Source organism: Pavona decussata, unplaced genomic scaffold (assembly GCF_977016875.1).
Source record: "Pavona decussata unplaced genomic scaffold, jaPavDecu1.1 SCAFFOLD_243, whole genome shotgun sequence".
Classification (NCBI taxonomy): Eukaryota; Metazoa; Cnidaria; class Anthozoa; order Scleractinia; family Agariciidae; genus Pavona; species Pavona decussata.
The window spans coordinates 125,798-137,698 of NW_028145648.1; the positions used below are offsets into that span (position 1 = coordinate 125,798).

The window sequence follows — 11,901 nt, forward strand, 5'->3', positions numbered from 1 at the left end:
ACTCGCTCCAGCGTATCTTAGCGAACTTATCACCCTAAAGACCGTATCTAGATATAGTCTTAGATCGTCCGGCGAAGTCCTCCTTCAACCGCCCAGAATCAAGACTCTGCGTACGCTGGGTGATCGTAGCTTTACCGTAGCCGCACCAGCGCTCTGGAACAATTTACCCAATGCAGTTCGCTGCGCACAAAGTGTTCAATCTTTCAAGGACAGGTTGAAAACTCATTTATTTGGACAAGCCTTTGACATTTATTAGAACTGTATTTTAGCCATTGTAATTTTAAATTATATTTATTTAGGATATCTTTATTGTAAAGCGCGCGAGAGCATGTTTATGATTCGCGCGCTATATAAGTAATAAATTATTATTATTATTCTCCAGGGTGATGTTTTTACTTAATTAAACCTGGAGGTCTTGGATAGGTGATCAACACCTATGATTAACATCACCCTAAAACAGGTAAATGTGGTGTTGTCAGGTGGCCAACCAAGCATTTCCGCACCACACACACACTCAATGCCTGGAACAAGTTAATGTTTCTTCCACTCAGGTAGTGTTGCACACAGGGTACAAAAGGGTATGTAAGGGTAGGTAGATATGTAGGGTACACAAGGTGCAGAACAGAATGTATGGTAGAAAGGGTGTGCAATAGTATGTAGACTTCACGGGGTGTACAGGGTACCCAGGATGTCCAATGGTATGTGGGTGTTTACTGGGTTTCCAATGGTATGTAGGGTGTAAAATGGTATGTACGATACACAGGGTATACAATGATAGGCATGATGCACAGGATGTGCAACAATATGTAGGGTACACAAGGTTCAGAATGGCATATACGGTACAGAGGGTGTGCAACTTTATGCATGGTGCAATGGTATGAGGGGGTTCACAGGGTATCTAATGGTACAGTATGTAGGGTGTACTACAGCATGTACAGTACAGAGGAATGGTATGTAGGATACACAAGGTATACAACGATATGCATGGTGCACAGGATGTGCAACAATATGTAGGGTGCACAAGGCGCAGGTGGTATGTACAGTACACAGGGTATGCAACTATATGCATGGTGCACAGGGTGTTCAACAGTATGTAGACTACACAGGGTGTACAGGGTACCCAATGGTACGTGGGGTTCACAGGGTATCCAATGGTATGTAGGGTTCACAGGATATCCAAACAGTGTGTAGGGATGCATGGTGTAAAATGATATCTAGGAACGCAGGGTGTACATTGATATCCAAAGATATGCATGGTGCATAAGGGTCTCCATGGTACAAATGAGGTTTATAGGGGTACAGTGTGCCTTATAAAATAATATATTTTATTAAAAACTGGATCATTGTATAATGCAATTCCAGGGATTTGATTGGCTTAGCGGCTATGGTGAGCCATTATACCATGCCCGAGAAATGGCAACCATTCAATTGATTTTTAATTGTTCTTCAAAGCGAAATGGGCAAAATCTAGCAATATTTCTTGATTGTTTTTAATAAAACAATTATTCCACTCACGCCTGTTGGATATGAGATGATTATAGACGACTCGGCGCTATGCGCGTCGTTGGCTATCTATCATCTCATATACAACGCGCGCTTGTGGAATAATTGTTAAGTATACAACAGAAGGGTCCACAGGTTATGTTATGTCCTCAGGGGCACATAAGGTATACCAGACAAATGGAAATGTATGTAGGGAGTATTGCCCAAGGACAACAACTGTACTTTTTTCTCTGGGTTATAGCGATTACAGTGTGCTGAAATGGATATGTATGTCATTTACCTTATATGAAATAATGTGTTCAATAACCATAAAAACCAGAGACTTATAAGGGCATCTGCAGGGAATATAACCAGACAGGTATGCCAGTTTTGGTGCAGATTCTGGTTTCTATGCCGCACCTCTCGTCAAAGGCTTCAACACATTCTTATAAGTGATTAAGCTTTCAGTCACACATATATGTAGACAGCAGTTTTATCCTGCGAGGTTTACATTTGCAGTTATACTGGGCATTCAATAGTCATGCTGGCATTTAGATAGTGATGCTTACCATGCAAAGTGGCACCATTTATTCTAAGATACTCTGAATAAAATCATCAAAAATAAGAAATAAAAATTAAAAAAAGAATAAAAATGTTATAAAAAAGCTGTTTACAGCATTCACTCCTGTTCTTTAAGTAAGGTTGAGTAAGGAGTTTTGTGCTAGTCAGTGACTGTTATGTTACTCTGCCCTTTTTTCTTTAAATGCAGACAAAATGTCCAGTTACCATGTGTTGGCATATAAAATATGTCACTCTGTGTACTCACTCAGCTATATTTAACGGAACCCTGTACCAACTTAGCACATAAAAGAGATCATACCTTTTCTAAGATTAAGGAGTGTCACATAGATAGTGATGGTAATATTTGATGCCAACTGGCTATTCCTTTATTTGCAATATTACGCAGGTAAAATACCCTGTCACCATGCTAAAGATTTCATTCCTTTATTTCTACGATTAAGAAGTGTCATGTAGTCAGTCAGCTATGGAGAAATATTTTTTCTTTTTCACCTTTAAAAGCCAACCACTTCAAATGCTCCAAACGATTTTCAAAAATACAAAACTATTCAAGGAACTCAATCTTGCTGAGAGGTTAAGGTCAGGGTTTGTAAGTAAAAAAAATGCAATAGTGACCATGCACCATTTTGGCATATTCAACCTTTTAAGCTCCAATATCAACATACATTTTCTTCTCACTATTCTCCGTATTTTTGTCATGACATTAGGAGTATTTGTCAAAAGATGAAGACCTTTGTCTTTGGTGGCTATTTCCGTTTTTTATCATTAGCTGAATCCTTGAACAAGTTGTGATATTGTGAGGAGAATTTGCATGCTTGTCACTATCTTGTCTTAATGGTTAAGGGAACCATCCCAAAATACTAGAAGTAACCTTGAGATAAATAAACATTCTGCTCAAGGGAGTCAGTAGATATAATCCCAGTTGGTTCATGTTAATTACACGGGAGTTGGCACTCAGTGGTTTATGCAAAAGGTAAGTGTGACTATTTCTTTTGACCAATTTAGGAACCGGTAATAAAGATATGGAGTTTTTTCATTCACATGACTACTGGCTATATTGGTTTAATGAAACAAAAGAAAGTATTTGCATAGAAATAGAGTTCAATTCCCAGAGGTTTAAGTTGGGACACCAACATGGCCGCCGTGACATCATGTGAAAACACTCTATAATATAGTAAAATGCTACAATAATTATTAATCTTCCATCGAAAATCAAAGCTGCTGGCTACAGAAAAGTTTAAAGGAGCCCCAAAAGGCCAGCAGCTGAGAATTTCAGAGTCCAACCTGTGAAATGTTAGAAGTAAACAACCTTACACCAGTAAGCTAACAGCCTTGATCATCAGAAAGCCACTGGACAAAATAATATACTTCTCACATGCAGAATATTTTCTTGAGACACTTTTGGCTGCTGAGGCCTCATAAACAACCAAAAGTGTCAACAAATTTCTTTGCTGTAGTTGAAAAATACCCGAAACCTTGTCCTCCATCTCAAATGCACTACATCCAGCTCTTCATAAGTTGATTGAGGTTCAGCTCAAGCTATGAGAGTGCAGTCGTATCCAGGAGTGGCATTCTCTACCTCAGTTACTACATGTGAAAGTGGTTGGCTGCCAGGGCATAGATGATGCAGTCCTCATTTGGTATGACCTTTTCTCTTTGCACTCAATCATACATGTATATGTTTTGGTTGGCCCTCCAAATATCTGTCCTGCAGAAAATGAGGAAATAACAAGAATGCCATCAAATGTGACAAGATTTAAATCCACTTGTTTATCCAAATGAGGTTGTGGTTATTGTGGTGTCTGTTTCCTGAGAGCATGTTTTCCATTTTTTATAACCTTACAATGTCTGGAATAACCTAGAAAAACAAGATCAAAAGACTAACTTGAACTTTGGACAAATATTACTGTGCTTGGTGATACAAATGAACTTTTCCCTACCACATGCTTTCCACTGACTGGTTATCATTCATGAAAGAGCATCTGACAACTGTTCCTGGTTGCTGTTGGTGGCTGTGAAAAAAGCACAAGAATTTAAGGTATATAGCAGCCATAAAACATTCGGTTGAAAGAAGGGAAAATGTACAAGTAGTCACAACTCCCGCTCTAAAGCTTATAATCTTCATGACAGCTTGGGCATCTTTACGACATTTCTGGGACTTTGTAGGTTTTATTTTAACACGGGACAACTAGTTAACTGGAGTCCGTTTACAAAATCAGGTATCCACAAGCACAAGAATGAAACTCTCCGCAGAATCACACTTGCTCTCCAACAAAGGAAAAGTAATTTTGCACACTTCCTCAAAAAATGGCTTAACCTGCTTCCTGGTCCCTACAGCATCCTTTAGAAAGGTCTATTTTACAGTTATGACAGCCACACGCAAGTCAAAGGTCACTTACATGCATGTGCAATTTTCTTTCTTTCTGGGTGATCCCCTTTTAGGCCTCTTCTTTGGTTTTCTCAACCTTCTTCACTTCTCCATTCTCTAGTTTGTAATAGCTGAGAGACAAAACTTAAGCGCACTTATGAGTGAACACAATAAACTTAACAGACCTCAACAAGAAAACAAAAACACTTGGCAATGCTGAAATTAAAGAAAATAACCATATTGCACTCAAAATACAATCAAATGCTCCTGTTAGCCAACTCATTTGTGTACGGCACGCCATATTGCGGGAATGCATTATGTATAAACATTTACACAATTAAATTACACATGCAACCCGATTCATTCCGATACCTGAGGCAACGCAAAAGTGACCATGTGCATTCTCTGGTGGTTTTCCATTGTTGCCATTCGACAAAGAGACGTCCTGTTTTTCTTCCGAGAACCTCCATATTCACAAGTTAAAAAGGAGATTAAATCCTATATGGGGTCTATCATTTTAATCCATGTGACAGATTTTGTTCCGTATAAGGCCAGTATAAAACTCTCTGTTCCTGTATAAAGGGCATTTATTCAGTTCTCACAGGCCAATTTCTACATTAAACACTGCATACTGAATAAGTGGGAAACTTTTACTGCCTGAGGAAAGGGATGTTTAAAAAAAAGGACCTAAACCCAGAGTTGGGTAGAATGGCCCACAGCATTCACAACTCTTGTTGTGATGTGTGGACACGTCCAAAGCGGGAATAGATTCACAATGAGAAATATTCTCTATTCTTTAACATCACAAACCACAGACAGTAAAAGGCCCTCTGGTCCTGCAAACAGTGGTCAGACATTTGGTATGCTATATGATACAACTCTTAGAAAAAACACTCACATATTGTAGGCAAATGCCTTCTTGTATTTGAGGTTTCCCTCTGGAGATCTTCATTGTACATCTCAAATTTCTGGCAACTTGTCTTCTGGTATTTCTATTTTCTGGCAACTGTTCTCCTGATGATTCTAGTTTGAGGAAATAGCCTTCGGTGCACTTATGAGAGGAGGCATGTAAACAAATGAGGCCTTAAAGTAAAACAGGAATGTAAACACATGACAATGCTGAAAACTGAACTAACTGTACTTGTAATGCATAATATAAGGTTTACAATGCACTTTCACTTAGTTGTTGCAATGCCTTGTTTGCAGGGCAGAAATTGCCATTGTCAAAGTGAAAGATCTAATTGAAAACTAATTTGATACATGAATCCATACTGCTTCTGTTCGACATTTCTGTGCATAGATCACTATATCTTTAATTCCAAAGATCAACAATGTTATTCTCCTGTCTCATCACTAGAAGGTTTTCCATAACAAATTTAGGCCCTAACTTGTGTTTGAAAATGTTACATATGTTGGGCAAAGCAATCTAAGCATCTTGTCTTAAATCTTAAATTCATTCAGTGAAATTCATAAAATTTAAACTGTTGCTTCCTGTATTCTCACTGCCAAGACATTTGCCAGTTAACTTTCCAAAACAGACCATGCACTTGCCAACCATTTTGAGGTTGTTTTGCTTCAACTGGAAACTTTTTCACCACAAATTTAATTCAGTTATTAAAAAAATCTCCATGTTTTACCTTCAATGTTATACAAAAAGTTCAATATCTCTTTTTTTCAATATTCTCATTCAAAACCAGTCTAACAAAGCAATCTAAACTTCTTGTCTGAAATCCTAACTTTATTAGGGAAATTAAAAAAAAAAAAATATTACATCCTATATTCTCACTGCCAAGACATTTCACAGTTAATTATCACTTTCTGAAAAAGACCATGCACGTGCCAACTATTTTGTGGTTGTTTTGCTTCAAACTGGCAAATGTTTCAAAGCAAATTTTATCAGTTATTGAAAAAATCTCCATGTTTTACCTGTATGAAGGGAATTCATTCAGTTCTCACAGGGCAATTTCCAGACTAAACACTGGATATTGAAAAAGTGAAAAAGCTTTATTGCCTGTGGAAAGTGATGTTTAAAAAAAATCAAAGCACCCAACCCAAAATTGGGAAGAAAAGCCCACAACAGTACAACCCTTGTTGTCAACTATGGACTAGCCAAAGTGGGAATAGATGCGCAATGAGACACATTAATTATCTCTTCATTAACATCACAACCCACAGACAGTAAAAGGCTCTCTGATCCTGCAAACAGTAATCAGACATTTGGTATGCTATACAATACTCATTAAAGGAACAACTCCAGAGGTGTGGTGGTGTAGTGGTTAGCACGTCGGACTTTCAATTAGAGGGTCGATGGTTCGTGGCCAGGTTGGTCTCTTCATTGCTGTGTTGTTTCCTTAGACAAGAAACTTTGTTCCACATTGTCTCTCATCGCCCAGGTTATAAATGGGTACTGGAGACATACTGCTGGTGGTACTAACCCTGCGATGAACTAGCATCCCATCCAGGGGGGAGTAGCAATACTCCTAGTTGCTTCATGCTACAGAAACCGGGCTAAGCTACAGCCGTGTGGGCCACTTGGGCGTGAAGTGTGACTTTACCTACCTTTAACTCGGACACAAAACACTCACATATTGTAGGCAAACTCCTTCTTGTATTTGTGGTTTCCCTCTAGGGGTCTTCATTGTATATCTCAAATTTCTGGCAACTGCACAGTTTTCTGTTTTTTTTTCTCTATGTTTTGGCAACTGATCTCCTGATTTTTCTAGTTTGAGAAAAGCCTTTGGCGCACTTATGAGAGGAGGCATGTAAACAAATGAGGCCTTGAACAGCAAAGTAAAAACATGACATCCTGAAAACTGAGCCAACTGTACTTCTTATGCATAATTACTTAGTTGTTCGAATGCCTTGTTTGCAAGGCAGTCGTTGGCATTATCAAGTTGAAAGATCTAATTGACACTAATATTATTATTAATTTCATACCTGAATCTATATTGCCCCTGTTCAACATTTCTGTGCATACATCACTGTATCTTTTATCCCAAACATAAACAATGCAATTCTCCTGACTCAACACTATTGTATTTCATGTTACCTCTGAAAATTTGGCGGTTTTGCATGGTTGGCAATCGACAAAAAGGCGTCCTGTTTTTCTTCCAAGAACCTCCGTATTCACGAGTTAAAAAGGAGATTAACTCCTATATGGGGTCTATCATTTTCATTTTAATCCCTGTGACAGATTTTGTTCAGTATAAGGCCAGTATAAAACTCTCTGTTTGTGTATAAAGGCCATTCATTATAAGTGTATAAAGGGCATTCATCATTCAGTTCTCACAGGCCAATGTCTACATTAAACACTGCATACTGAATAACTGGAAAAGTTTTACTGCCTGAGGAAAGGGATGTTTAAAAAAAAGGACCTAAACCCAGAGTTGGGTAGAATGGCCCACAGCATTCACAACTCTGGTTGTGATGTATGGACACGTCCAAAGCGGGAATAGATTCACAATGAGAAATATTCTCTATTCTTTAACATCACAAACCACAGACAGTAAAAGGCCCTCTGGTCCTGCAAACAGTGGTCAGACATTTGGTATGCTATATGATACAACTCTTAGAAAAAGCACTCACATATTGTAGGCAAATGCCTTCTTGTATTTGAGGTTTCCCTCTGGAGATCTTCATTGTACATCTCAAATTTCTGGCAACTTGTCTTCTGGTATTTCTATTTTCTGGCAACTGTTCTCCTGATGATTCTAGTTTGAGGAAATAGCCTTCGGTGCACTTATGAGAGGAGGGATGTAAACAAATGAGGCCTTAAAGTATAACAGGAATGTAAACACATGACAATGCTGAAAACTGAACTAACTGTACTTGTAATGCATAATATAAGGTTTACAATGCACTTTCACTTAGTTGTTGCAATGCCTTGTTTGCAGGGCAGAAATTGCCATTTTTGTCAAAGTGAAAGATCTAATTGACAACTAATTTGATACATGAATCCATACTGCTTCTGTTCGACATTTCTGTGCATAGATCACTATATCTTTAATTCCAAAGATCAACAATGTTATTCTCCTGTCTCATCACTAGAAGGTTTTCCATAACAAATTTAGGCCCTAACTTGTGTTTGAAAATGTTACATATGTTGGGCAAAGCAATCTAAGCATCTTGTCTTAAATCTTAAATTCATTCAGTGAAATTCATAAAATTTAAACTGTTGCTTCCTGTATTCTCACTGCCAAGACATTTGCCAGTTAACTTTCCAAAACAGACCATGCACTTGCCAACCATTTTGAGGTTGTTTTGCTTCAACTGGAAACTTTTTCACCACCAATTTAATTCAGTTATTAAAAAAATCTCCATGTTTTACCATCAATGTTATACAAAAAGTTCAATATCTCTTTTTTTCAATATTCTCATTCAAAACCAGTCTAACAAAGCAATCTAAACTTCTTGTCTGAAATCCTAACTTTATTAGGGAAATTAAAAAAAGAAAAAATATTACATCCTATATTCTCACTGCCAAGACATTTCACAGTTAATTATCACTTTCTGAAAAAGACCATGCACGTGCCAACTATTTTGTGGTTGTTTTGCTTCAAACTGGCAAATGTTTCAAAGCAAATTTTATCAGTTACTGAAAAAATCTCCATGTTTTACCTGTATGAAGGGAATTCATTCAGTTCTCACAGGGCAATTTCCAGACTAAACACTGCATATTGAAAAAGTGAAAAAGCGTTATTGCCTGTGGAAAGTGATGTTTAAAAAAAATCAAAGCACCCAACCCAAAATTGGGAAGAAAAGCCCACAACAGTACAACCCTTGTTGTCAACTATGGACTAGCCAAAGTGGGAATAGATGCGCAATGAGACACATTAATTATCTCTTCATTAACATCACAACCCACAGACAGTAAAAGGCTCTCTGATCCTGCAAACAGTAATCAGACATTTGGTATGCTATACAATACTCATTAAAGGAACAACTCCAGAGGTGTGGTGGTGTAGTGGTTAGCACGTCGGACTTTCAATTAGAGGGTCGATGGTTCGTGGCCAGGTTGGTCTCTTCATTGCTGTGTTGTTTCCTTAGACAAGAAACTTTGTTCCACATTGTCTCTCATCGCCCAGGTTACAAATGGGTACTGGAGACATACTGCTGGTGGTACTAACCCTGCGATGAACTAGCATCCCATCCAGGGGGGAGTAGCAATACTCCTAGTTGCTTCATGCTACAGAAACCGGGCTAAGCTACGGCCGTGTGGGCCACTTGGGCGTGAAGTGTGACTTTACCTACCTTTAACTCGGACACAAAACACTCATATATTGTAGGCAAACTCCTTCTTGTATTTGTGGTTTCCCTCTAGGGGTCTTCATTGTATATCTCAAATTTCTGGCAACTGCACAGTTTTCTGTTTTTTTTTTTTCTATGTTTTGGCAACTGATCTCCTGATTTTTCTAGTTTGAGAAAAGCCTTTGGCGCACTTATGAGAGGAGGCATGTAAACAAATGAGGCCTTGAACAGCAAAGTAAAAACATGACATCCTGAAAACTGGGCCAACTGTACTTCTTATGCATAATTACTAAGTTGTTCGAATGCCTTGTTTGCAAGGCAGTCGTTGGCATTATCAAGTTGAAAGATCTAATTGACACTAATATTATTATTAATTTCATACCTGAATCTATATTGCCCCTGTTCAACATTTCTGTGCATACATCACTGTATCTTTTATCCCAAACATAAACAATGCAATTCTCCTGACTCAACACTATTGTATTTCATGTTACCTCTGAAAATTTGGCGGTTTTGCATGGTTGGCAATCGACAAAAAGGCGTCCTGTTTTTCTTCCAAGAACCTCCGTATTCACAAGTTAAAAAGGAGATTAACTCCTATATGGGGTCTATCATTTTCATTTTAATCCCTGTGACAGATTTTGTTCAGTATAAGGCCAGTATAAAACTCTCTGTTCGTGTATAAAGGCCATTCATTATAAGTGTATAAAAGGCATTCATCATTCAGTTCTCACAGGCCAATGTCTACATTAAACACTGCATACTGAATAACTGGAAAAGGTTTACTGCCTGAGGAAAGGGATGTTTAAAAAAAAGGACCTAAACCCAGAGTTGGGTAGAATGGCCCACAGCATTCACAACTCTGGTTGTGATGTATGGACACGTCCAAAACGGGAATAGATTCACAATGAGAAATATTCTCTATTCTTTAACATCACAAACCACAGACAGTAAAAGGCCCTCTGGTCCTGCAAACAGTGGTCAGACATTTGGTATGCTATATGATACAACTCTTAGAAAAAACACTCACATATTGTAGGCAAATGCCTTCTTGTATTTGAGGTTTCCCTCTGGAGATCTTCATTGTACATCTCAAATTTCTGGCAACTTGTCTTCTGGTATTTCTATTTTCTGGCAACTGTTCTCCTGATGATTCTAGTTTGAGGAAATAGCCTTCGGTGCACTTATGAGAGGAGGCATGTAAACAAATGAGGCCTTAAAGTAAAACAGGAATGTAAACACATGACAATGCTGAAAACTGAACTAACTGTACTTGTAATGCATAATATAAGGTTTACAATGCACTTTCACTTAGTTGTTGCAATGCCTTGTTTGCAGGGCAGAAATTGCCATTGTCAAAGTGAAAGATCTAATTGACAACTAATTTGATACATGAATCCATACTGCTTCTGTTCGACATTTCTGTGCATAGATCACTATATCTTTAATTCCAAAGATCAACAATGTTATTCTCCTGTCTCATCACTAGAAGGTTTTCCATAACAAATTTAGGCCCTAACTTGTGTTTGAAAATGTTACATATGTTGGGCAAAGCAATCTAAGCATCTTGTCTTAAATCTTAAATTCATTCAGTGAAATTCATAAAATTTAAACTGTTGCTTCCTGTATTCTCACTGCCAAGACATTTGCCAGTTAACTTTCCAAAACAGACCATGCACTTGCCAACCATTTTGAGGTTGTTTTGCTTCAACTGGAAACTTTTTCACCACCAATTTAATTCAGTTATTAAAAAAATCTCCATGTTTTACCATCAATGTTATACAAAAAGTTCAATATCTCTTTTTTTCAATATTCTCATTCAAAACCAGTCTAACAAAGCAATCTAAACTTCTTGTCTGAAATCCTAACTTTATTAGGGAAATTAAAAAAAAAAAAATATTACATCCTATATTCTCACTGCCAAGACATTTCACAGTTAATTATCACTTTCTGAAAAAGACCATGCACGTGCCAACTATTTTGTGGTTGTTTTGCTTCAAACTGGCAAATTTTTCAAAGCAAATTTTATCAGTTATTGAAAAAATCTCCATGTTTTACCTGTATGAAGGGAATTCATTCAGTTCTCACAGGGCAATTTCCAGACTAAACACTGCATATTGAAAAAGTGAAAAAGCTTTATTGCCCGTAGAAAGTGATGTTTAAAAAAATCAAAGCACCCAACCCAAAATTGGGAAGAAAAGCCCACAACAGTACAACCCTTGTTG

General features: G+C 37.7%; 1 long non-coding RNA gene across 2 annotated transcripts; it reads right to left on the reverse strand.

Annotated features, from left to right (window-relative positions):
• Positions 1-3,362: 3,362 nt before the first annotated feature.
• Positions 3,363-8,188, reverse strand: LOC146457422 (uncharacterized). Of its 2 annotated transcripts, XR_014858468.1 has the most exons (5): positions 8,015-8,188; positions 6,356-6,407; positions 4,461-5,512; positions 4,002-4,073; positions 3,626-3,769 (listed from the first exon to the last, which is right to left on the reverse strand). It is a non-coding gene; the product is annotated as an uncharacterized LOC146457422 (long non-coding RNA). The 2 variants fall into 2 exon arrangements; XR_014858467.1 differs by lacking the exons at positions 6,356-6,407; positions 8,015-8,188 and having other exon boundaries at positions 3,363-3,769; positions 4,461-5,665.
• Between the last annotated feature and the right edge of the window lie 3,713 nt (positions 8,189-11,901).